Source organism: Heteronotia binoei, chromosome 21 (assembly GCF_032191835.1).
Source record: "Heteronotia binoei isolate CCM8104 ecotype False Entrance Well chromosome 21, APGP_CSIRO_Hbin_v1, whole genome shotgun sequence".
NCBI classification, from domain to species: domain Eukaryota; kingdom Metazoa; phylum Chordata; class Lepidosauria; order Squamata; family Gekkonidae; genus Heteronotia; species Heteronotia binoei.
Window position 1 is genome coordinate 114399059 of NC_083243.1, and position 25544 is coordinate 114424602.

The 25544-nt window shown below is 41.6% G+C and overlaps 1 protein-coding gene across 1 annotated transcript in view; it reads right to left on the minus strand.

The window, feature by feature from the left end:
- The window catches only part of EHF (ETS homologous factor), a 100738-nt gene extending 75841 nt beyond the window's left edge, over positions 1–24897 (minus strand). The window contains exon 1 of the mRNA XM_060262662.1: positions 24645–24897. The gene's annotated coding sequence lies outside the window, so the exon portion shown is untranslated. The remainder of the gene's footprint in view (positions 1–24644) is intronic.
- Positions 24898–25544: the final 647 nt, after the last annotated feature.

A 25544-nucleotide genomic window follows, 5' to 3' on the forward strand; every position in this document is an offset into this window, starting at 1 on the left:
TTTACAGTTATTTCTAACATTAGTATTGGGTACATTTACAGATTTGCTTGTAGAAAACGAAAATGTTTATACTTTTAAATTCCATAAATATGTCAATTAACATGTTAAAGCAGCAAAATCAGTTTAGGTTTAATAGGAAAGTAATTATTGTATATGTTTCAATTTCTCCCCTAACTTGTTTGTTTGTTTCCCTGTGTCCCACAAATTTACATCTCTTAGGCTTGCCAATCCCCAGGTCCTGGCAGGGGATCCCCCAGTTTTGCAGGCTCCTCCCCACCACCAGCCAGCTGACCAGAGAGGGAAAGCCCTGCCCAACAGCCACCATGCACCTTTCCACTTTGGAAGGCTTAGAAGAAGCTTGGAAACTTGGAAGGTATGTGTGCCTTTAAATCTCAGTAGGACAAAGGCTAAATGGGGGTGGGGTGAGCCAGCAGAGCCATGTGGCTGTTTCCTGCACAAAGCTGTGAGAAAGGAAGAGAAGCCAGGACAGTCCCTCCATTTGTTTTACATTCCTTTCAGAAGTTGTTTGCATAGTAAAATAGAAAATAAAGAGTAAATTAGAACCTTTCATTTCCTTTGTTAGTCTGAAGAAGTTGGTGTAAATACAGCAGATGGTTACATTCAGCAACTTCTGTGAGTAGTAAATTGCCCCAGTGAGATCACAAAAGTGTGTGCTTGCAAACTACATTTATTTTGGCTGCTTTGTGAGTGTATGGGGGGGATGGTCACTTTCATTTAGTGGAAGTGCAGCTAGCTGCTGGGGAACGAGGAATGAAGACTGTATTTAGGGAACTGCACTGCTATATTTTTATTTTTATTTATAGGGAATGGTAAAGTCTCTTGGCTGCACCCCCAGAGTCCCCAGGTATTTTCTGAGTTGGACCTGGCAACTCTAACATCTCTATCTGTAAAGTTTTAAACAACCTTTAAATGACTGCCTATCCTCACATAAACCATTAATTAAATCAGCATCTAAGCCCTTTCTTTGTGCGCCTCTTCAACTCTGTAGAGCCTCAACTGTGGAACTTCCTTTTCACAGAAATTTGCTAGGTTGGTTTGTTGGTTGCCTTCTTAAATATTTTGGCATCTCACAAAAACTCTCCCTTAAATAGATTTAAAAATAATTAATTCAACATAAAAACTCAATCCTCTAAAAAAGAAGAAAATATATAAGGAATCAGCTTGAACAAAACCCTAAAATTTCCATTATATAAAACAACATCAACCAGATGTTCTGTCACATGAGAATGATTTCCAAGCCCTTACAAAGGCTGGTAGGGACAAAACCCTTTTCACCTAGACAAGGAACCCATTCTAAAAAATGAAAGTGGAGACAGAGAAGGTTCTTGAAAGTACTGATGCCAAATTAGCCTCCTGTGGCTATGCTGTGCCAAGGATCCTGCAAAAAAGTAGCCTGGTTCTTAGACTGTGTTGCACAGTGCCAGTCTGGGCTCCTTCAGCCCAGGCCCTCTGTCATCTTTCATGGTGTCTACAAAGAGTTTTTTAAAAGTAGGTGGGACTAGGGTTCCCATGCCAGGTCAAAGAAGCCTTTTCTGGACATCTCTGGAATTCTCCTTCCTGAATACTTTCTAGCCTTAAACCCTCCAAATCTCTGTTCCCTGCTTGGAGAAAGGGAATGAGTTTGACCAACTCATTATCTCTCCTGCTAGATATATTATCATTTGTATGAAGGTGAGTTGAGGTATGTCTGGGAAGCCCTTGCACAGGCACCCACTCATGCATCCAAAGAAGAAAAAAAACATTTTAAAATGCACAGAGGAGGCTCATGCTCAGTGCAAACCGCCCAGGAGAAAATGCATTTCTTCACAAAAACCATAGAGCTCCCAGCAGTTCTTAGAGCTACCTGCCATCACATTCAGCTTTTCCCAGCAAGTGACATCATGTGAGCAATGCTGCTGTTCCCTGCCCCCCACTGCTGCTGCAACTTGGAATTGTAGAAACAAAAAGCAAAAAGCCTCCATATAACAAAGCCAATCAATAAATATATTATTATTTGTACAGAAAATCCAAAAATAGTCAAATCCACAATATCTTCTATACAAAATTGTGCACAGAAAAATATATATACCATTGATGTAACCAGGAACAGAGAATCCATGCAAATCCAAATCCTTAATCCTTGAAACTAATCAATAATTATATTACAAATAAATCTATTCCATCCATTTGTTAACTAATTAATATTATGGGAAAGTCAGAGGGCAAGTCCAGCCTTGCATACAAGTATTAGGATGAACCCAAAGCCTGCCTGGTGTTACTTATAGCTCACTGGTATCCTGACTGCAGTACCAGCATGTTATGTATTGAACATAAGTTACCCGGCTGCATGGTGATCGCTACTGAAGGCGACCCCCTGGGTCCCCGGATGGAGCTCGCCATTCGCCCCGCCCATCAAGATCTGTGGCGGGAAGTTTGACCGACCAGGATTGGCCTGGTCGGATGAGGGGGCTGTTCCGGGTACTGTATATAAGCGGGGCCCGGCCTGTGTGTTCCCTCTCTTGTAATGTGCTACTAAATAAAGTATGTTGCTTTCAAACTGTCTCGGTTCTCAGTACATTACACAGCACTTCCACAGCCCAAGAGGAAAGCAGGATTTCAGCCCAAGGAAACAAGATGCCCAGCTTTCTTCTTTTCCTTTTGTTGAGCTTTTGTTCTTGACTGATAGAGTGTGTGTGTGGAGGAGCACAACTGCTGGAGACAGCCTGAATTCATAAGACAACATTTAATCAAGAAAAAGAAAACATTAAAGACATGGCTTCTCTATGCTAAAAAGTCACCCATTTTACTTTTTTAAATGGCTGTAACAAGAGCTTGAGCAACAAATGTGACTGAAATTTGGCAAGATTATATTACTTTCTCAGTGTCATATTATGGACGGATTGGGAAAATTTGTCTAGATTTTATGAAGAATGCATTTTTAGTCATTATAATGGAAGAATGCTGCTGAAGTGAAATTCCTTCAAATGTCTAGCCATAACCATGTGTGCATAATTTCTTCCAACTGAGTGTAATAGGACATTAATCTGATTCTAGGCTTTGGCTCATACAAGTGCATGGGGGGAGGCATTTGTGAGTTTCCTGTATTGTGCAGGGGTTGGACTAGATGACCCTGTAGGCCCCTTCCATGATTCTAAGTATATGGAGCAAAAATTTTGTTAGACATTACGTTGCCACAAGGATCTTTATCATTTTCCTCTGTAAAAGAAGCCCCATAAACATATACACAAAGATGACCTGAACATGAAACCATGGGTGGCTTTCTCACACAACAGAAGATTTGCCTCCTCTTCAGCTCAACAAGGACAAGGATACATCTCCCACTCTAAAATGTTTCTCCTCTATTACTGCTACAGGGAATAGCTCCTCCCACTGTAAATGGGAACTGCTGCTCAAAAATACAATGGACCATTTATATATCAAAGCACTGGAAGCTGTCAAGGTAAAACATACCATAAATAGAGCTGTTAATTCGGTTGTTGGCATGACTTTCCGTTATCTTCTCAATACCTTCCAGAGGGTATTAGCCCTACCTTTTCATTTGAGTTGGCAGTATGGTTATTTTTTTTTTAATTGCACCTGCTGTTCAATTCCGATAACACTCAGGCCAAGTTTTAATATACTGGAATATTAGCAAAGAATGCATCTGTCTCAACAGCCTGAGCTAGTTAGATGCTAGAATGTTTCTAATGACTTTTCTTGGAAATGTGGGGTTTAACTGGTCAGCATGAATAGGCACTGCTTTTTACAAAGCCTAGTTACACAACGGCTCACTGAAAATGAGTTCCAACAGATGATATTTGAGGCTGTACTTTTGTTTTACCCACAGGTAAAATAGCACATCTGGATTAGAGAATACAGTCTGGTAAATAGTCCTGTTAGAAGTAGTTGTGTGCTTGAAGTGTGAAAGAGTGTAAGAAAGAATAACAGTATATATTATGGTAAATGTGCAGTCCCAAGCAGTGCTCCATTTGTGAATGGAAGAAAGCACACACACACTTTCTTTGTTCTGGTGTCTTTGAACAACAATAAAGCAAAGACTCTTGAGGGAAATTGCTAGAGGTGGCTGTAGCTGAAGAACAGGGACTTGCAAAGCATTCTACATTTCAAACACAGGCTACCACAGCAATTTGCAAACAATGCCAAAAAGCACCCATCAGTCATAATTAAGAATCTCGTCTAGGCATCACTAGGTAGCAAACAGCAGGTACCAGCAAAGAATGCCACTCACACAATAGGAAGAGTTTTAGACTGAGGTCAGCAATTGGAACTAACAGGCTCTGTATAAATACAAAATTGCCCTTGCTGAACTTATTTGAAACCATGCCTTTTGCATTTGCCTCTCATATTCCTCAATATGGGGAACATCAAAGGGGGGATATGTTTTTGAGAGTGTGACAGAATAGCACATAAAACCCTTCAGTCATTTTTAAACTAAGAAAAATAATAATAGAAAAACTGGATAATATATGAATAATGAATAAACCATGAATAAACTGAATAAGTACAAACATCCTTTGGCTGTCCCATTTTGGGAACAAAGCAAGTCATTTACAGGATGGGCATGATGTCATCTTGATGCTCCTGTTTACTGTGGGGAATTCTTGCTGCCCATGTGGGAGGAAATCCCCATTTGGAAACAGCCATTGTGAGATTTATCAATGCTGCCCTGGAGTTTCAAAATGGCTGCTTCCAAATGAGGATTTTTCTCCACATGGGGAGAAAGAATCCCCATAGTAAACAGGAGCATCCAGATGACAATGTGCCCAATCCATAAATAGGCAGAGCTGCATTAAGGAAAGGGAAATGGAGGGGAAGGCAAGTTTGTGGGCGGTGTAAGTGGGGGGAGGCAACATCGCAGATGCAATGTGTGCATAATTGCAATGGAGCAAAGGAAGAGGAGCAGCGGGTTTGGCAGCAGTTTAGACTGGAGCTAGACTGGGGCATGTGAATGCTGTTTCAGCTCAGTCATCAGCTGCTGAAGCACATTTCCATGTTCTATGAATGTACTATTGGTTTGAGACTTGTTGCCACCTGTTTTTACTCCCTCATCACACTGGCAGAGCTACAATGGATGGTAGACTCTTTTAATACCCAAAAGATATATATTAATTTTGATACAAGGCAACAGTTCTAATTAATACTGCCTCTATATCAATATAAAGTCGGCTATTTGGATTTATCAAAATTCTCTGAAGTACACCACACAAATGAAATTGATTCATTTGGATCACTTTATGCTGTTGTGTAATAAAAAGTTATTAAGAAAATTTTGCAGATATAATTATGCTGAGTGAGATTTTCTAACCTGATTTTACCAAGTTTTTATATGAAATGAGAGAGTAATTGCACTGTGCAATTACAATATGTTATAAAATAGTTACTTAATCCAAGTTGGAAGCAATTAAAATGCAAAGTTGCATCTAATGACAGAAAAATCAATTTTACATTTAGTAGTAGTTATCCAAGTGTCATTTGGTATATCACCTTTTTCTGATTGCATTCTTGATTAGGAACATAAGAGCCATGATCTAAAGTACACTGCCTGTACATAGCTATAATAAGAATATAAATTTTTCTCTACAGTTTACAGAACAGCACAAATTTCCAGACACACACTTGATCAACATTCTATTCAGATCCCTTGCTTACTGAGAACCTTAATAGTTTATTTCAACATATTTTAAACATTTTAATGCTGCCTTTCCACCTGATTAAGATCCCCGAGGTGGTGAACATGAAAATATTAAATCATCTGGACATTAAAATAGCATTTAAAATTATGAAATTGTTGAATAAAAATACAACAGCAAAACCACAGAGAAGGGTCAATAACTATCACTGGGTGTATGCCAAGTGAAACAAAAAGTCTTCACCAGCTGGTAGAAAACCCCAATAAAGAGATACAGCTGAATCTCCCTGGTAGACAGTTCCAAAGTTCTGGTGCCATAACAGAGAAGGCCCTGTCTCAGGCTGCACCCATCTAGTCTCAGATGATGAGGACACCGGAAGCCAGGGTCTCTGAAGATGACCGGAGTGGACAGCAAGGTTCATATGGTCCTTAAGGTGTTGGTCCCAAGCAGGGTTGCCAGCTGGCTGGTGGGAGGAAACTCCCCACTCCAACAGCAACATCACTAGAAATAAATGCAATATGCCCATGCTACCTGAAAGTGATGTAGGTACGTCAGTGATGTTAGGGGATGACACTCTGGTTTTGGGGCAAAGCTCTATCATTTGAGGTTGATTTTAACATAAAGTTTTGCTCAAAAACCAGAGTGTCACATCCAACATCATCAGTGTTTCTATGCCACTTCTGGGTGACATGGACACATAATGCAACATCACTTATAGTAATGTGGGGATGTCACGTGAGGATACTCCTGGCTCTTATAATGTCCCCCTGCCTGCCATCATCTTTGAGGGACCTGGCAACCCTAGCCCCAAGCCACACATGGTATTAAAAATCAATACCAGAATTTTAAATTGAGTTTGTAGGCCAATTGGAGCCAGTGTAGATGGAACAAGACTGGAATGATATGGCCCCTATAACCCACTCCAGTCAAGACTCTGGCCACAACAGAGTTATAGTTACCAATAAGAGGTATGACCAGTCTCCTAACCCAATGCTGTTATGAGTCCCAAGGAAGCTACTACACAGGAAACAAAAAGTTAACACTTTCCCATATATTGAACTCCCCCCCCCCCCTCCAATGCATTCCAAATTTGACTTTTTTGTTTCATCAAACAGCAGAACTCAGTGCCATATTATGTTCTAAGTGGTTTGTCATGTAGCATAAAGGGCTTCTATTTAAGGAACACAAATCAAAGCCCTCCTGGGCATGGGAACCAGTTGTATGGCTCTTTGAATCATACACACACACAGTTTTTATGTACTTAAAAGGCACTTTTTTGCAACACCAACATAAGTTATCTCTGAATATGGTGGTTCTTATTGGAATTAATTCCACAAATTATTAAGGTGTTATGATGTTTATGTGTTTGTTCACTGCTGCTCAAATGATCTCATTTTAGTATTTTGAGAGAGGGAAGGGGAAAGAGAGACGCTGGTTTCAAATTTTAAATAATATGTGGAAATACAGGAAGCATTACTGAGTCATGCTTCCTGCATTCAGGAATATCATTAATATCTGAAGTGGGGAGTTATGCCTCTCAGTTACAGAGAACAACATGTGCCCTCAATATAGATATCACATGCAATGAAAAAAAGAGTGAGTCTTGACTTTGGATGCACAAATACAGAAAATACTCCATCCACACTTCCTGTATCTGCGCATATCACTAATTTCTGAAGTTGCTCTAAGGCCTTACCAGACACAACATTTTCCATGTGTACTGTCCCAAGTCCTGGATGGCCTAGGCAAGCCTGATCTTGTCAGATCTTATAAGTTACACAGGCTCAAAACATAAGTTTTTGAGAATGTTTTTCTCACTGCATTTTTCACTGCCATAATTTAAATCAATTCTCAGTGTGACTACAAGGTCCATTCCTCAGTAGTTGAAGTCAATTCAGATCCTATCAGCATTCATGTGAATTATTGATTCTTATTCCTTTTCTTTGTGCTCTGACTGGGGCCATCTCCAATGTCTTAATGGATTTACTACAAAAGGACATGAAAATACTTGTGGGGAAAGGGAAATCCAGTCAATCCACTAGCCCCCATTTCCTCCTCTCTTGTTCTCCCACACTCGTTTGTCACTTCTTTATTTCTAGGGATGGGCATGAATCATCTCACAAAGTAAAGTTTGTGTCAAATTTGGCCAGTTTGTGTTATCCAAAGTCAAGTTTATGGCAGGTCATCCAGTACGAACTTTCAACAAACTTTCAAACCTCACCAAAGTTCATGATGGATGACCTGCCACAACCTTGACTTAGTTTGTGCTCATCCCTAGAAATAAAGAAAAAGAAGAAATAAAGAAAAAGAAGAAAAACTTCATGGTAAGTTTGAGGCCTGAAAAAGAGAAACAGTGGGAAGAGTCACTGAATGGGTGGCACTTGGTTTACTCCTTTCTCCCTCAGCTCTGAGTTTCTAGCATCCACTCTCTTTTGCTGTCAGCCCTTGGAAGTTCAGGAGTGTATAGAATGGATCTTGTTCAAGCTACAGACATCAAACTTGGAGGGCATGTAGAGGAGCATTTGGGGGACATTTCCTGTGATTTCAATATCTCTAGCTTGTACAGGATCCATTCTAAATACACTCCAGGACCTCCTGAATGTAAGCCTGTCAAAATGACCGCAGCATTCATTTTGATAGGTCTGGGAGTGCATAAAATAGATCCTGTGCAAACTAAAGACACCAAACTCACAGAGGATCTCTGGATGACTCTCTTCTACCTGCCCTCCAAATCTGGGGAAGATTGGATTTATGGGGTCCAAGACCCAACCCCCCAAAGAAGGTGCCCCAGAAGTGATTTCTCCCTCCCCTCCAACCCACGCATCTTCACTTTATCTCTCCTATCCACTTCTCTGTTCACCTGTCAGTTACTCCTTACTTTAAAAAAAGATAGGCAGTTTAATGTCAATGGTTTATTTATTTATTTTACTTTTTTATATCCTGCCTTTCTGCCCTATTGGGAAACCAAAGTGGTTTACACCCATTCTCTTCTCCATTTCATCCTCACAACAACTCTGTGAAGTAGGTTAGGTTGGGAATGTGTGGCTGGCCCCAGGACACCCAGGAAGCTTCCATGGCAGATTGAGGATCCAGACCCAGCTATCTAGATCCTAGTTCCCTACACAGCACATTTACTTCATTTATAACCCACTTCTCTCTCATAGCAGCTTATAATATCCCCCCCTCTATTTTATCCCCCAAACAACCCTGGTTAAAATTCCTAGTCTCAAGGAGAAAATAAGAGACAAAAAATCAGGCCAATGCTGAAGGTACAAAATGAAGTTATATATATATATATATATATATATATATATATATATATATATATATATATATATATATATATATATATATATATATATATATATATATATATATATATATATATATATATATATATATATATATTAGTTAAAATTCTCCAAATTCCCAAATTTTGGGAATTTAATGAGTAATAAAACATATATTTAACTTCATTTTGAACCATCAGTCCTGGCTTTATTTATCAATCCCACATTTATCAGATGGGGTGTAAATAAATTAAATAAATAATTAAATAATTAAAACTCAAGGAAGTTGTGTTATAGGATTTCACAAGGCAAACAGCAAGTATGTTATAATCACCATTATCTAATCTTAAACTGGTTGCTCCTATGAGGACAATGAAATCTGCAAAAAAGGCAAACCATAAACAATGTTGGAGTTTCTACATGGTTTGCGGGGCTCCCCAGGGATACAGAAAAATATGGCTTTGTAAGGTAACTCAAAGAAGATAAGGGTGGGGGGAACCAGTCCTGGTGAGGACTGAAAACTCTCCAGAAGGGATGGAAAAGCTGTATGTTACTTAAAGGGGAAAATCCCTTTGAACTTAGAGAACCATGGAAGGAAGGATAAAGGGTAAAATATTTACAAATTGTCTCCTTCTCCTGATAAGGATTGGTAAAACGGAAATTATTAGAGAGTTATGCCACTAATTAAGAGACATTATTTCCAGCAAACCTTTTCCTGCTTATTACCAGAGATACGTTTAACTCAGGTGTTCTATATTCCACCTAAAGTCCAGAATTTAATTATACAACAACCTCATTACTGTAGCAACAAGCCATAGTTCAAATGAAATTTGTGTCAATTATAATATTTATATGTATTTTCATAATCTTTATTCTATTTGGCTTTAGCAGAAATGTCCTCCCTCCTCTGCGACAAAACCAATATTTTAAAAACTTTTTGCAGCAACTGTGGTGTTTCCCCTTCATCTTTCATTGATACAGTATTAGACACTGCCCAAATTGCTTTAGTGCAATGCAAATTGTATATATCCTCAATTGCACACTTTAGTATACAGTATCTAAATGTACAGCAAATGTACTGATTAAGGGGGGGATGATGTAATTGTGCTGTTGATGAATTTCAGATTTTCAATCAAAACACTTTGCATTTTGTCTTAAATATTTGCTAATAATAAATTCAAAAAAATTAAAATCCCATTGACCAAGTCTACTGCTATGTAACCTGAGTACAGTGAATATGAGTAATTACAGTGAAGTGAATATAAGTAATGAGTACAATGATTCACAGTACAATGAATATGAGTAATAAGAAGCTACAGGTATCAAGGATTTTAACATTGGAGTTTTGTGATTAATATTGTCTCAGCTTTATGTGTTGTATAGTTCTTTCACAAAATACTGTCTCAAAAATAATATATTGCTTTTTCAATTTTTTAAAAATTAGGGTATTCTGTAATACAGATGTTTCCGTTCCGTCCTTTATACACTGTGACAGCATTAAATTCCTTGAAGCTGTTTTCAGCTCCATGTCAATGAAATCCTACATAAATAGCATTCTTGCTGAACCAAACTTCTATTAGGTAGATATTCAGGGTGTATTTTAAACTACATGGAGGCTTACACTGCATATTTTCACTATCACCTGAAATTAATGTTTTAGTTGCAACTGAAAATGTACAATGCAATCCTCCATGTAGTCTAAAACAAACTCTAAATATCTACTTAATTGAAGTTTGGTTCAGCAGGAGTGCTGTTATGTAGGATTTCATTGATGTGGAGCGGAAGGCAATGTCAAGGAATTTAATGTTGTGATAAGTACACAGAGAAGACAAATAAACTTATGGAATTCCCAACACAGGAGGTATGTATGAATCAGTGGTACGTTTGCTGACCAATACTATAAGTAAAACATGCCTGAGACCACTGAAAAACAATGGGTTTAAACATGCCTAAAGTTCTATAGGATTGGAGCTAAGGATGGGCATGAACTGGGAAAGCATGGTTTGGTTTGTGGTTCATGCTGCACACAGTTCATGAACCATGGACTTTCATGAACTTTTTGATGCTAGGCAAACCTGGGCCACTGACAGTTCTCCAAAGACAGATTTGTAATGACAGAAAGGCAGACATAACAAGAGACTTTTGACAGGGGCTCCCCCAAATAATCCCATGACAACAGCTTGGCAGATACCCCAATTCCATCAGACAAGCAACGGAAGTGTGCCCAGTGCCCAAAACTCTCAAAGCCCCGCCCCCCAAGAGCTGACACAATCTGTGTCCTTGGAAGAAAAGAAACATCTGTCAATGTTGGACTGTGTCACATGCAGGTGACGAGGGAGGGCCTCTACAGGCTGCCACCTGTCTGGGATGGGTGGTTGGAGCTACCCAATGCCTCTATCTTCCTTCTAAGCAAGTACTTTTTACTCATGACCAAAGAGATGTAGGACCCAGGCAGTATAACAACAATATGTTTATTGGAAGTGCTCAAGAACAAACAAGTGGGTTGTAAAATTATTAGCGTTAGTGCAATAGTGGAAAAGCAGTAAAGGTGGTACAAAGAAAATAAAAGCCCTGACACAACTAACTAAACATTTCCTCCTGATTTCAAACCAACTCACTCCTCTTTGGATGAGGGAACACTCCTGCTGCAGCCTCTTTCCAGCTCAGCCTTTCCAGAGAGAACACTCCTCTCTCTCTAGCTAGTCTTTTTATTCTGTCCTCCTTTTATTCTCTAATGCACCCCTCTATCTTCATTGGACAAGTTTTCCATCAAAAATTTCTGCCCACGAAATCAGAGGGACAGAAGGAATCCTGGGAAATGTAGGCCTGGTTGCTACTCTAATACAGGCTTCCCTGGAGCCAGCAGGTTGCACAAGGCCTAGGATCATGACAGACTGCTTGGGCCACCCACAGTTCTCCAATGGCAGATTTGAAAGGACAGAAAGCAGATCATAGAATCACAGAGTTGAAAGGAGTCATACAGGCCATCTAATCCAAGTTCAATGCAGGATCAGCCTAAAGCATCCTTACAGAATCATAGACAAGACTTCCTATATGACAAGTAGCCCCAAATTGCAATGGAAGCTCCCCAAAGTAACCCCACAACAGGTTGGTGGGCACCCTAGCCTCACCAGACAAGCAAGGGAAGTGGCCCCAGTGCCCTCCCTCTCCAATGGGCTGACACAACTTATGGTGAATTCTTCTACTCTGCAGAGAAAGAAAGGAAGACTCAGCATGGGTTCTGTAAGGGAAGATCTTGTCTCACTAACATGTTAGAGTTCTTTGAGGGGGTGAAAACATGTGGACAAATGGGACCTAATAGATGTTGTTTACCTTAACTTGCAGAAAGCTTCTGATAAAGTTTCTCATCCAAGGCTTCTTAGTAAGCTCAAGAGTCATTGGGTGAAAGGACAAGTCCTCTTGTGGAACAAAAACTGGCTAATTAATAGGAAACAGAGTGTGAGTATAAATGGGCAATTTTCGGAGTGGAGGGTGGCAAGCAGTGGGGTGCCACGGGGCTCAGTACTGGGTTCAATGCTTTTTAATTTGTTCATTAATGATTTGGAGTTGAGAGTAAGCAGTAAAGTGACTAAGCTTGCAGATGACACAAAATCATTCAGGTGGTGAGAACCCGAGAGGATTGTGAGGCACCCCAAAGGGATCTGTTGAGGCTGGGTGAGTGGGCATCAATGTGGCATATAAGGTTCAACGTGACCAAGTGCAAAGCAATGTACATTGGGGTCAAAAAACCTAACTATAAATACAAGCTGATGGGGTATGAACTGGCAGAGACTGATCAAGAGAGAGATCTTGGGGTTGTGGTAGATAACTCACTGAAAATGTTGAGACAGTGTGTGACTGCTACGCTGGGAATTATTAGGAAGGGAATTGAAAACAAATCAGCCAGTATCATAATGCCCCTGTATAAATCAATGGTGCGGCCTCATTTGGAGTTCTGTGTACAATTCTGGTCACCACACATTAAAAAGATACTATAGCATTGAAAAAAGTGCAGAAAAGGAAAGCTAGAATGATTAAAGGGTTGGAACACTTTCCCTATGAGGAAAGGTTAAAATGCTTGCGGCTTTTTAGCTTGGAGAAATTCTGACTGAGGGGTGATATGATAGAGGTATACAAGATTATGCATGGGATAAAGACAGAGAAAGAAGTACTTTTCTCCCTTTCTCACAATACAAGAACTCGGGGGCACTCAGTGAAATTGCTGAGCAGTCAGGTTAGAATGGATAAAAGGAAGTAGTTCTTCACCCAAAGGATGATAAACACATGGGATTCACTGCCAGAGGGGGTGGGGGTGGCTACAAGCATAGACCGCTTCAAGAGGGGATTGGATAAACATATGGAGCAGAGGTCCATCAGTGGCTATTAGTCACAGCTTATTGTTGGGACTCTGTCTTGGGCAGTGATGCTCTATATTCTTGGTGCTTGGGGAGGGCTTTTAGTGTCTTGGCCCCACTGATGGATCTCCTGCTGGCACCTGGAGTTTTTGGCCACTGTGTGACACAGAGTGTTGAACTGGATGGGCCATTGGCCTGATTCAACATGGCTTCTCTTATGTTCTTAAAAAGAAACACCTGTTGGGGTCAGACTGGCTGGGCCCCTTACAATTCTCTAAATGCAGATTTGGAAGGACAGAAAGGCAGACATGACAAGACTTCTGACAACTCTATGACAGCTTGGTGAGCACTCCAACCACAATCAAGACAAGCATGCATAGTGCCCACAATTCCCAAAGTGCCCCCCTAGGCTGACACACTATGGTGTATCCATCTTCTCTGCACAGGAAACACCTGTTGGGCTGGCTAGGCCACCAACAATTCTCCAAATGCAATGGTAGATATGACAGGGGCTCCCTAAACATTGTCTCCATCAAGATGTGGTCCTTGCTCAAGACTTCTCACACAGCATCAAGTCTGCCCATCTCCTGTGCGAGAGGGAGGGAGAGGGGATTGAGGAACTCCACCTATGCCATGATTGTGCATTTGGTAGAGCAGTAGAGCACAGCAGAGGATGTCATCTCCTCCATTACCATTCTGCACAGGGAAGAGTCCCTGCATCAGCTCCAATGACTAGATGACACTCTCCCAAATGCTGCATGTCCTTAAGACCTTTCAGGACACCACCAACTTGCTCTGCATCCATAGAGTCAGCCTGGGGCAAGTCATCCTTCTTATTTGAGGGCTGGACCAGGCATTGGCCTCTGCAGCGGAGGTGGCTTTTCTCCCATGGGTCAGGGTCTTGGCAGGGAGGCTGCAGGTGGGCATCACCACCCGATATCATCCTCTCTGCAAGAAAGGGAAATACAAGCTGGCCTGCATAGATTGTGACACCTGGATTAAAGTCAGCATTGCTCTCTGGAATGCAGAACTCTTGCAATGGAAGCATAAACTCTTCAAAGACTGTGGAGGCTGCAAGTAAACAGACGTGGCAAGAAGGAATAGCGGGTGGAAGAAGCTAGGGAGGAGCTGCAGCCCAGCAACTCTGCCACAAAGAGCCCAACCAGGGGGAAGCCCCATGACCAGTGTTCCCTCTAAGCTGAGTGTGAGCTAGCTCACAAATCTTTAGCCTCCAGCTCACACATTTTTGTCTTAGTTCAGGAAGGATGACCCCAGAGTACACTAATTTATGCAGCAGCTCACAGCTTTCATTCCAGTAGCTCACAACTTTAATGTCAGTAGCTCACAAAATAGAATTTTTGCTCACAAGACTCTGCAGCTTAGAGGGAACATTGCCCATGACTGGTTGTCAGTAGTGAACTGGGAGGTCAGCAGTGGCAGGGATGCTAGGTATGCAATGGCAGAGGATTTGGCAGAAGTGATGGTAATTGAGTGCCTCACCAAGTCCTCTGAGACCACCGATGCTGATCCCCTGGAGTACTAGTCACACAAGGCTGTTGGCCAGAGCCCAACTCTTACGTGGTCATGACACCCAAACACCAGCAGGGGAGAGAAGTTCACAATCAGGATGGTATAAAATGTGGGTCTTCACTCAGCCAAGGCACCCAGTAGCTAAGCCTACCACTCTTTGTGAGCAGAGAGACAGGGTGGCAAAGAGCCCTGAGTCCACCTAACATCCAAATCCAGAAGGCAGATCAGTTAATTAGAAGCAGGGCTTTTTTTTTTAGCAGGAATGCACAGGAATGCAGTTCCAGCTGGTTTGGCATTAGGGCCTAATATGCAAATGAGTTCTTGCTGGGGGGGGGGGGGTTTACAGCAAAAGCCCTGATTAGGAGGGTATAAAACATAGCTTCTCCCTCAGTCAAGGCATCTAATAGCTAAGCCTCTGCTTGGCATGAGCAGAGAGACACAATGGCAAAGAGCCTTGAGTCCACCTAACACTCAAACCTCAGAGACATCACAATCAAAATGTGGGTCCTCACTCAGCCAAGCCACCCAGTAGCTAAGGCCCTCTGCTCAGCATGAGCAGAGAGGTGGGATGATTTAGAGAGCCCTAAATCCACTTAACATCCAAACCCCAGCAGGGAGACCAGTTCACATTCAGGAGGGAATAAATGAATGTGCTCTGCTAGTCGGCTTTTACTAAGTTCCCTAAATCTCTGCAAACAGCCAACAAACAAAAGGGTGTGGAGTTGAGCTGGGTTGATGCATAGCTTTCTGACGCCATAGAGCAGAATGCGCGCTCTATTATTGGCAGCCAGCAGTGCCTATTAAGCTTTGGAGGGCTTCTATTGGTGTTTCGAAGGCTGGCAAATTCTGCCCCCCGTTGCCATGGAGTTTTGTAAACAGTTTAACAGTGTGGAGACAATCTATCTGGAAATGTGTCCATTCACAGACCTCCACAAACAGCACCAAAGCTTGTGGGATGTTTGTACCAGGTGCCCTTTCACAAACATCACTAAATGAACTATGAACCAGCCAAAATTTGTGATGAACTTTAGTTTATGAGTCAGTTCATGCTCATCACTAATTGCAGCCTAATATATATTTCATTCTTATGCCGCTTGCTGGGACATAAGATCTCAGCCTTCCAGAGGCGATAAAAAAGTGATCCTAGTCAATCTTTGAAAGCACTCCCCAATTGCAAGTTATTCTATGGTAGAAGCATTACTATGCCATCCTAAACAGTGTTACACCCTTTCAAGTCCATTGAAGCCAATGGAGATTAGAAGGGTGCAACTCTACTTAGGATAGCACTGCTAATATAGTATCCTTCCCCTTGAGGATATCAATATGTTTTCAAGTCTTATTTATTTGGTACCCTCTCAACTGAGGGATGCCACAGAGAAAAATACCCACTTCATGTAGACTTGCTAGAGCAGTCATATCACTATCAAAATGGTGGCTATGTATTATGCACTCAATATGTATTGTGTCAAATTTGTGAAGAATGAAATCTGTGGTCCTTAATCTGGACTGGATTTAGGACTCAGGGCTATGGGTTAAATGAAAGAAAGAAGTAGCTGAAGATAAACTATTTAACATAGAGCATTTTATAGCCATCAAACAAATATACCCAACAGGTTACAAGTCAATGAACTCTGAGACTACAAGAAGTTTATATCCATATATACTGTGTGCAGAAGGCTTTTTATTTGTTTTTAAGCACAGTTGTCAACAACAAAGCTGGTATTAGCATTGTTTTGAGACTGACTGTAGGGTTTCACCTTCTGCATGTTTAATTTGCTTTATCTTGTTTACTTTCTGCCTTCAAAGACTGACTGCAGAAGCTGACTACTTGCTGAAAATCTATGCTATCCTGGAACTAGAGACATAATGCCTCAGATGATGATGATAATGATGATGGCTTGAATTCAGCAAGAGCTCACAGGAGCACAGCTCCTGAATCTCCAGCCAGGGTCTTCATGATCCCGGGGCATATGCAAATGAGATATGCTACTGAGCTCCTGCACCTTTTTTTCTACAAAACAAATGATGATGATGATGATGATGATGATGATGATGATGATGATGATGATGATGATGATGATGATGATGATGATGATGATAACTGATACATGGAACTCCTGTGGGTGTATCTTCCATTTAAAGAGAGAGGGCAGTTCAGAATGTTCAAAGGGAAACTCATACACTACTTCTGAAACAAAGACACTCTTCAGGAAAATTCTATATCCCCCTTCAAGAGATGACTATTGATTAGAGCTCAGTGCTACAGCACAAGAGCTACAGGCACTTAAACCATATTTGTTTCTATGAAATTTAAACTTGCATAATTGGGTGAAGGAATGGAGCTTTACAAAGCTATCATAAATGTGCTTGCTCGAAAGAAAATTAACTGAATGCAATGCTTCCTAAATTGCAACTTAATCTTTTTTAATTTGCCCTGACCTCAAACATTCAGCCCACATATGTCAACGGTACCTCAATGGGTAAAGATTTGGATGTGGGAAACCCAGGCTGAAATCCTTGCCCATCTATGGATTACAAAGCAATCTTGAGCTGCTTCTTTCCTTCCGACCCACAAAGCCCTCAAGCTCCCAGGAAGAAGGATCCGATAAAAAATATAATAATCATCAACATACCTAACTTTCAACATGGCCCCCAGCCAGAAATCCAGGTCATTCACAGACATGACAGGTCTTTCTAAAACCTGAGAAAAAGGTGTGAATGAACAAAGAAATCTGAAATCTTAAACAAATATTGGGGAGTTAAACCCCTCAAAATGATAGAGCTGCTCCTGTAGTGACCCTGTAGTGGCCATTGCTAGGCAACCTCAGTGGTGTTGCTAGCTTTCCAGCCTGGGTTTCTATCAGTAAAAGACTGGAGGCCTTTCCCTTTCTAGGGATAATCTGGACTTTAAGCAAAGTCCCATCAGGGCCAGAGCCACCAGCAATCACCAAGCAGCTTCATACCACATGATTTATCCAGGCCAAGCTGCTTGCTGTTGTTCAACAGCAGCCACCCCACAAAAGCCACTGTGGTATAAAGGTCAGAGTTTCAGACTAGGATCTGGTTCAAATCACCCATGCTGCCATGGAAGCTCACAGGGTGGCCTTGGGCCAATTACACATTTTCAGCCTAACCCACCTCACAGGGTTGTTGTGAGGATAAAATTGAGGAAAGGAGAATGTTGTAACTGCTCTGGGTTCCCATCAGGGGAAACACAGGTATAAATGAAGTAAATAAATAATAAATATAACAACATGGGAGGCAGATAAAAACTAGGTCTGTGGGTGGATGGTGCAAAGGACAGAAGGAAGCAGATAAAGGGGAAGATATGGAGCTACCACAGAGGGTGAAATAACATAGGTAGGAAGATACAGGGGAAAGTAAAGTGCTCCCCTCTAGTTATTGCAGCTGCCCCACTGTGCAACTGGGCCAAGGCTGGCAGTCAGGCTAGCACCTCACAACTGGGCTAGACTTTTCCAGGTAGAGGCTGCCAAGGGGAGGGAAGCAGGAAAAATTGAAGATGGGGGGAAGGTAAAAGTGGGTTGGCTATGGGGAAGGAAAGAAAGGAGGCAGGAAAAGAGAAGAGCCTATAGAGGCTTTATGGGTAGGGAAAAAGAAAATAGTGGGAGAGAGAATAATGAGATGCCCTCAGCAACTCCTTTTGCCCCCCCCCCCATTTGGTATTATAACTAATTATGAATCAAAGCATAGAGATTGGATCAAAAAACCTGCATAATGGTGACAGACAGACAGAGGGAGATTTTTCTACAAACCTGAAGGAAGTCCCAGACTTACAGAAAACACTAGGGGAAATGGGGATTAAAACTTCTCACAAGAATAAAAACAGCACCTATAGCTTTAAGGGAAAAAATGTCTGCTGAGCATTCAGTGGCCATTTGGGTGGATGCTAGAAACCCACAATAATATTTCCAAACTTTCCAAGCCTTTGTTTCAGTAAAGCAAAGCTGTGGAGGAAGGGAACAAGGGAGGACAAAATGGCCCTGGAAAAGGACCCACCCTCTGTCATTTCCCTTGATAAAGGAAGACAGGCTGGGTCTGGCCCCAGTATGTAGGGATGCCAACCTCCAGGTGGGACCCGGAGACTCCCATAATTACACACTTCATCTCCCAACTACAGAAATATGGTCCCCTAGATAAAATAGATGCTTTGGAAGATGGACTCTATGGCACTGGACCCCTCTGAGGCCACTGTTCTCCCCAGGCTCCATCCTCAAATCTCCAGGGGTTCCCCAACCTGGACCTGGACACTATATTTCCCTTCCAATCCCCACCAGTAGCCAGGGGTGACCTGGCAACGCTATCCAACAGCATCTTGTAACTCATACAACTTGCCTGGGTAACTTTTGTAACCAGGCCAGATTTTGTTCCAATGAGACAACTCCTAGAGAGATTGAAGGAGGGAAAGTTAACCTCATGGCTAAAGATAGGTTGGCTGATTGGTGGGAAGGAGAGAAGGAAGCTGGAAAATATTAGAGGCTATGTGGGCTGCCACAGGAAGGAAAGAGAAAATAGTGGGGTAGAAGATACAGGGGGGAATGAGATGCCCACTGCAAGTGCTTGCAGTTTCCCCTGCTTGTAAATAAATAATGCCAGACTCATCACTGGCCACTAAATGCTTGCTCAGTTGCATGGTGCATTTCAGCTTTTGTCGGTCCTTTGGAAGAAATGGGTTCCAAGGTTGCATCAGCTACTGAGACTCATCCCCTCACTGGCCCCCTTGACACACATACATAACAGAGTGGATCTACTAGCAACTGCATATGAAAACAGAGGTCAAGTCCAATGTAGGCACATTGATGAACACGAGTTATTGAGGAAGACTCAGCATGGGTTCTGTAAGGGAAGATCTTGCCTCCCTAACCTGTTACATTTCTTTGAGAGGGTGAACAAACATGTAGACAAAGGAGACTCGATAGATATTGTTTACCTTGACTTCCAGAAAGCTTTTGATAAAGTTCCTCATCAAAGGCTCCTTAGAAAGCTCGAGAATCATGGAGTAAAAGGACAGGTCCTCTTGTGGATCAAAAACTGGCTAATTAATAGGAAGCAGAGAGTGAGTATAAATGGGCAGTCTTCGCAGTGGAGGACGGTAAGCAGTGGAGTGCCGCAAGGCTCAGTACTGGGTCCCATGCTCTTTAACTTGTTCATAAATGATTTGTAGTTGAGAGTAAGCAGTGAAGTAGCCAGGTTTGAGGATGACACTAAATTGTTCAGGGTGGTAAGAACCAGAGAGGATTGTGAGGAACTCCAAAGGGATCTGTTGAGGCTGGGTGAGTGGGCGTCAACGTGGCAGATGAGGTTCAATGTGGCCAAGTGCAAAGCAATGCACATTGGGGTCAAGAATCCCAGCTGCAAATACAAGTTGATGGGGTGTGAACTGGCAGAGACTGACCAAAAGAGAGATCTTGGGGTCGTGGTAGATAATTCACTGAAAATGTCAAGACAGTGTGCGATTGCAATAAAAAAGGCCAACACCATGCTGGGAATTATTAGGAAGGGAATTGAAAAGAAATCAGCCAGTATCATAATGCCCCTGTATAAATTCATGGTGCGGTCTCATTTGGAATATTGTGTGCAATTCTGGTCACCGCACCTCAAAAAGGATATTATAGCACTGGAAAAAGTGCAGAAAAGGGCAACTAGAATGATTGCAGGTTTGGAACACTTTCCCTATGAAGAAAGGTTAAAACGCTTGGGGCTCTTTAGCTTGGAGAAACGTCGACTGCGGGGTGACATGATAGAGGTTTACAAGATTATGCATGGGATGGAGAAGGTAGAGAAAGAAGTACTTTTCTCCCTTTCTCACAATACAAGAACTCATGGGCATTCAATGAAATTGCTGAGCAGTCAGGTTAGAACGGATAAAAGGAAGTACTTCTTCACCCAAAGGGTGATTAACGTGGAATTCACTGCCACAGGAGGTGGTGGTGGCTACAAGCATAGCCAGCTTCAAAAGGGGGTTATATATATATATATATAAGAGTGTGTGTGTGTGTGTTTTGGCCACTGTGTGATACAGAGTGTTGGACTGAATGGGCCATTGGCCTGATCCAACATGGCTTCTCTTATGTTCTTAATGGCACCTTTAAGACCAACAAAGTTTTATTCAAGGTATAAGTTTTTATGTGCACACACACTTCTTCAGATACAATGAAACAGAAGTTACCAGTCCATACATATAAGTAGTGGGTGAGCACTATATTAGCATACAACAAATATATCAAAATTGGAGATTGATATATGTATTTGATATGTGTCCCGCCCAGCCCGGGCGAGGACTGCACAAGGGGGACCCCCCGCCGCCTGCCAGCCACTCCCGGCCCCTGTCGCCGCCCCGAGAGCCTCCCACACCTTTCCAAGTTCCCGCGGTGGCCCCACCCCTCACCTGAGCTGACGGGGCGCCAACAGCCGCCTGAACGACTCCCCTCAGCCAATGAGCCCGTCTCCGGGTCCGAGGAGCCTGGCCAGAGCGAGACGTCGGGGAGCAGGAGAGAGAAGCTGAGCCCAGCGCTGGGCAGAGAGGAGGAGAGCCGCCTGACCCGCGGCGGCGAGAGATGCCACACCCCAGCATGCTGCAGAGGTCCGGGACGCCCAAGGCACGCCCAGGCAGCCCAGCCCCGGCTCGCCTCTCCCGGGCGTCTGGGGCTTTGAAGGGGGGGAGGAGCCAGAGAGGGGTAGAACCCAGGAAGGGGGAGGTTTGGGACGGGGGGATAAAGGAAGGGAAGGCAGGAGGTCAGGGAGGAAGCTGGCCGGTGCTTATTGAGGCTGCCTCGTGAGAGAGAGGGACAGGAGCCGCAGCACAGCCAGGAGGGGAACGGGGGCCTGTGGTGAAGTAACCCGGCTCCCACCCCCTGTTTCTGAGACCTCCGGGGAATGCCCCAGAGTGCCCGGGAGGGGCGACGGCGGCACCGGGAGACCGGGAGGGGTGCCCAGGGCGCGACAATATATAAATTGATATAGTTACTTCCTTCATTATGTTTCCCCCTGAATTAAATTCAAACAAATGGCAACCATGTAGACTAAGCTTGTTATTCTTTGAATCTTCATTATGTTGTACGCTAATTTGCTCACCCTCTACCTATATGCATGGAATGGTAACTTCCAGTCCATGCATATAGGTAGCTGAAGAAGCACATGAAAGCTTATATTTTGAATTAAAGTTTGTTGGTCTTAAAGGTTCCACTGGACTCTAACTTTGTTCTGCTGCTTCAGACCAATACAGCTACCAGGGCTGGCCCTAGACTGTCTGGCACCCTAGGCAAGGCTAACTTCTGGCATCCCGCCCCCCCCACACACATTGATAATTTTACCAAGTCACATGAGGGGCGCCCAATTCGGTACCCCCAGAAGGCCCACACTCTAGGCAATCACCTAGTTTGCCTAGTGGCAAGGCCGGCCCTGATGTCTACCTACCCACCTGAATCTGTGTGAGAAAACATCAGAGATGTAAACAGCACTAATCATACAAATGATCAGAACTACTGGAAAAGCGCATATAATCCCCCCTCACTAGATAGTAATATTCATATATTCGCACTCCATGCCCAGCAGTAAGGGATACAACTAAAGGAAGCAATTCATGTCTGAGTTGCTGTGTGAGAAAGACTGTGAAAGGGGACATGCATAAAGTAATCACTTATGGATGACTGCAAAGAAAATAAAATAATTCAGTGGGTAACAACAACAACACATTTATAGCTTTAACGCAGCCAAGTACAAGGTGGATATCCATGTATATATTCACTGGAAATGACAAAAGCTAAAATAAATTTTACCATTTATACCTACAAGTTTGACTCTCTTATATTTCTCAGTTGACTTCTGCCACTTGCACATAGACTCTTACAAAAGACCCACAATGACCTTAAGATTATAGTCACGAGACATGACCATTTTCTTTAGTATGGCAAAATATCTGTCGACCATACTCTCTGTGGCACTATTGCATATGTGGTGTGAATTCACATCTCAGTGTAAGCTGTACCTAGGCTTTTTCCTCCCTGTTCTTAAAAATTATACATGCGCTATATTCAATTTTTGGAAGCAATTACATATTTGTAATTAAATGTGATTTAAATGTATTATTAATAAGGGCTGTCTGTTGAACCCAAATATGTTGAACATCTGTACTGATAGCAGCATTTCATCCTGAAAACATTTTTCTTCATTTTTTTAACTTTTCAAATCTTCATGAGGATACAACAGGGGAAAAGGAAGTATGTACCCTATGAGACTGAAAGAATTGCAACCCATTAATAATAAAATTATTCCACCTGTATTAATTTCATCTTTTTTGCATCTAGATGTGTAAAGTGCAAACATAAATCCTCAAAAAGTTTGATATTCAAAATTCCCCAAACCAACAATAAGCTATACAATGTTATTTTCCTTTAGAAAACAATTACCATCAGTCTGAATTATAGTGCAAGCGATTCTGTTCCCCTTAATTTAATTTCTTTTCTAGGAGCAACAAACATTCCTTAGTTTATGCTCCTTGATTCAAACTAATTCTTAAATAATCAAGGCATGCAAAGAGACTGTGAACCAGGGCCAGTCTTAAAGTTAAAATTAAATGTTAAAATATTGATCAGTTCTATACACCAATTATACACAAAAATCATGTCTTCAAAACATTCACCACCCCTGTCTAACCTTCGCGACCATAAAAGCAAAAATAAATAAAATTGTACATATAAAAGCACATTGTTTAAACCATAAGACCACTGACTATTATTACTATTTAAACTAACTAATAATAGTGTATTTAAATATCTAAATTTCTCAAATAATTAATGCAATTTTCTATTGAAAATCATAAGGGACAATAGAAAATAATATTATTCTTATAAGCAAACTTTTGATTAATTTATGACTTGTTCTAGAGTTATTCTAGCTAATAGTCAGCAGAAATGGCAACCCAAACATTTCCAGATTCAGATTCTGCAACCACTTTTTATTATCCATTTCTAAAATGTCTTAAACGTTACAGAAACTGAATCTCTGGATCAACTCCACAAGGAGAACCTTGGGACTCAGTAATGATATGCAATGTTAGTAACTCCTGATGCTGTAGTTTGATGATAGATAGATAGATAGGTAGGTAGTTCACTGTAGAAAAACCTGAAAATTGAAATCAGGAGCCTAATTCAGAACTGCCAAATGGCAGTGTAATAACGTGAGAAAAGTCTCCTTCATTACTAGAACAACAAAAACAACAACAAAAGTGTATTTGAGAATTATCACTGTTCAGCAGGCCTTTGGCATGATCATGGAACTGTCATTTAAAAGTCTTTAAGAATTAGTAACTGCTTGAAATATTTTCCAAAGTAGCAAGAAGAAAGAATTAGGATACCCAATCCTAAATTAAAAGATGTGTAAAAACCAGCACTGAGCATTTGGCATTTTCCCCCAACAGTATTTTATTCTGTCTTGTTGTTAAGGCTAAATGCACATTGATCAGTAAATGCAGAGAGCAGACATTATGTTTATTCAGAAGGCGCAAGTTCATACCATCATTTAATAATTTTTTTAAAAAAGATAGCTGTTACAGTTTCCTATCAGTAGCACTGCAATCTTGCACACAGTTTGGATAGTTAAAACACTTTTCAAATATGATTTGAGCCGCCAGTGTGCAGGACTGCCTCCTCAAAAGCTCTGGATCAAAAGATTGCATTTTCAAAGCCAGGCTGAGACGTCAACATTACATCCAAATCTAGTTCATACTTGTGCAACTCTACTTTTTCCCTCTCAGAACTTTAAAACAAATAGAGAAGTCCACAGAGATAAAAAGCCCTTACCTCATTAAGCTTATGGTTCTGTTGGGGAAATCCTTTAGTAGAAGCAGTGAAAAGTCTAAACAGATTCTGCCAGATGTTAGGTAAACGTTGGTGGCAGGCTATCACTTCAAAAAACCTCAGAGCAATGAAGATATAAATGGATGTGATATTAATTTTAAAACATTTCTTAGAATGTTTAGCTAGCCAATTGTGGGAATCCTTAGGTCACTTCCTGTTATTCTGATTGGATCTGCTAAAATTAAACTTCAAAAAACCCCACAGGGACAGCAAACATTTGCATACAGCCAACTCACACCTTCGCACACAAACAAAACAAGTCTAACCAGGTTGCACTTGTGTCCCAAGAACAAAAGAGAAAGAGCCTTGTTAATGGATGAGGCATTGGTTTCTCAAATAGTGGGTTTTTAAAAAGCTAAAAAAGACCCTCCCACTTTATAAAAGGCAGGTTATTTCAGGTAGTTAATAAAATATAATTAGGAGATAAATAAACTGAAGAAATGAGGCCGTCATTTCAGACAGCTGAAATAAGGGGGGAGGGGGAGAATTAAACCAGAAAACAAACTGCATGGAACAGTTTACACTGGCAACAAGCCGGAGCAAACGTCCCAGAGCTAAAGGATTCTTTTTCTCCTCCAGAGTTTTCATTTACCATCCCTGAACAAAATCAGATGGTGCACTTGTCAGATAATTTGTGTCTGTACCTATCCCTTCCCTTCACAAAATATAGCAGAATAAAAACTTGGCATAAATTGAAGATGGCATACCTCCATAAGGAGTGATTATGGTCATTTCACAAAGAGCCAACAGAATGTGTGAACTTGGCTCACCTTGTTCACCACACTACCTTTCAATTTCCAGCAAATACATGCTGTTAATTTAGGGTGCTGCAGGATCTATTCA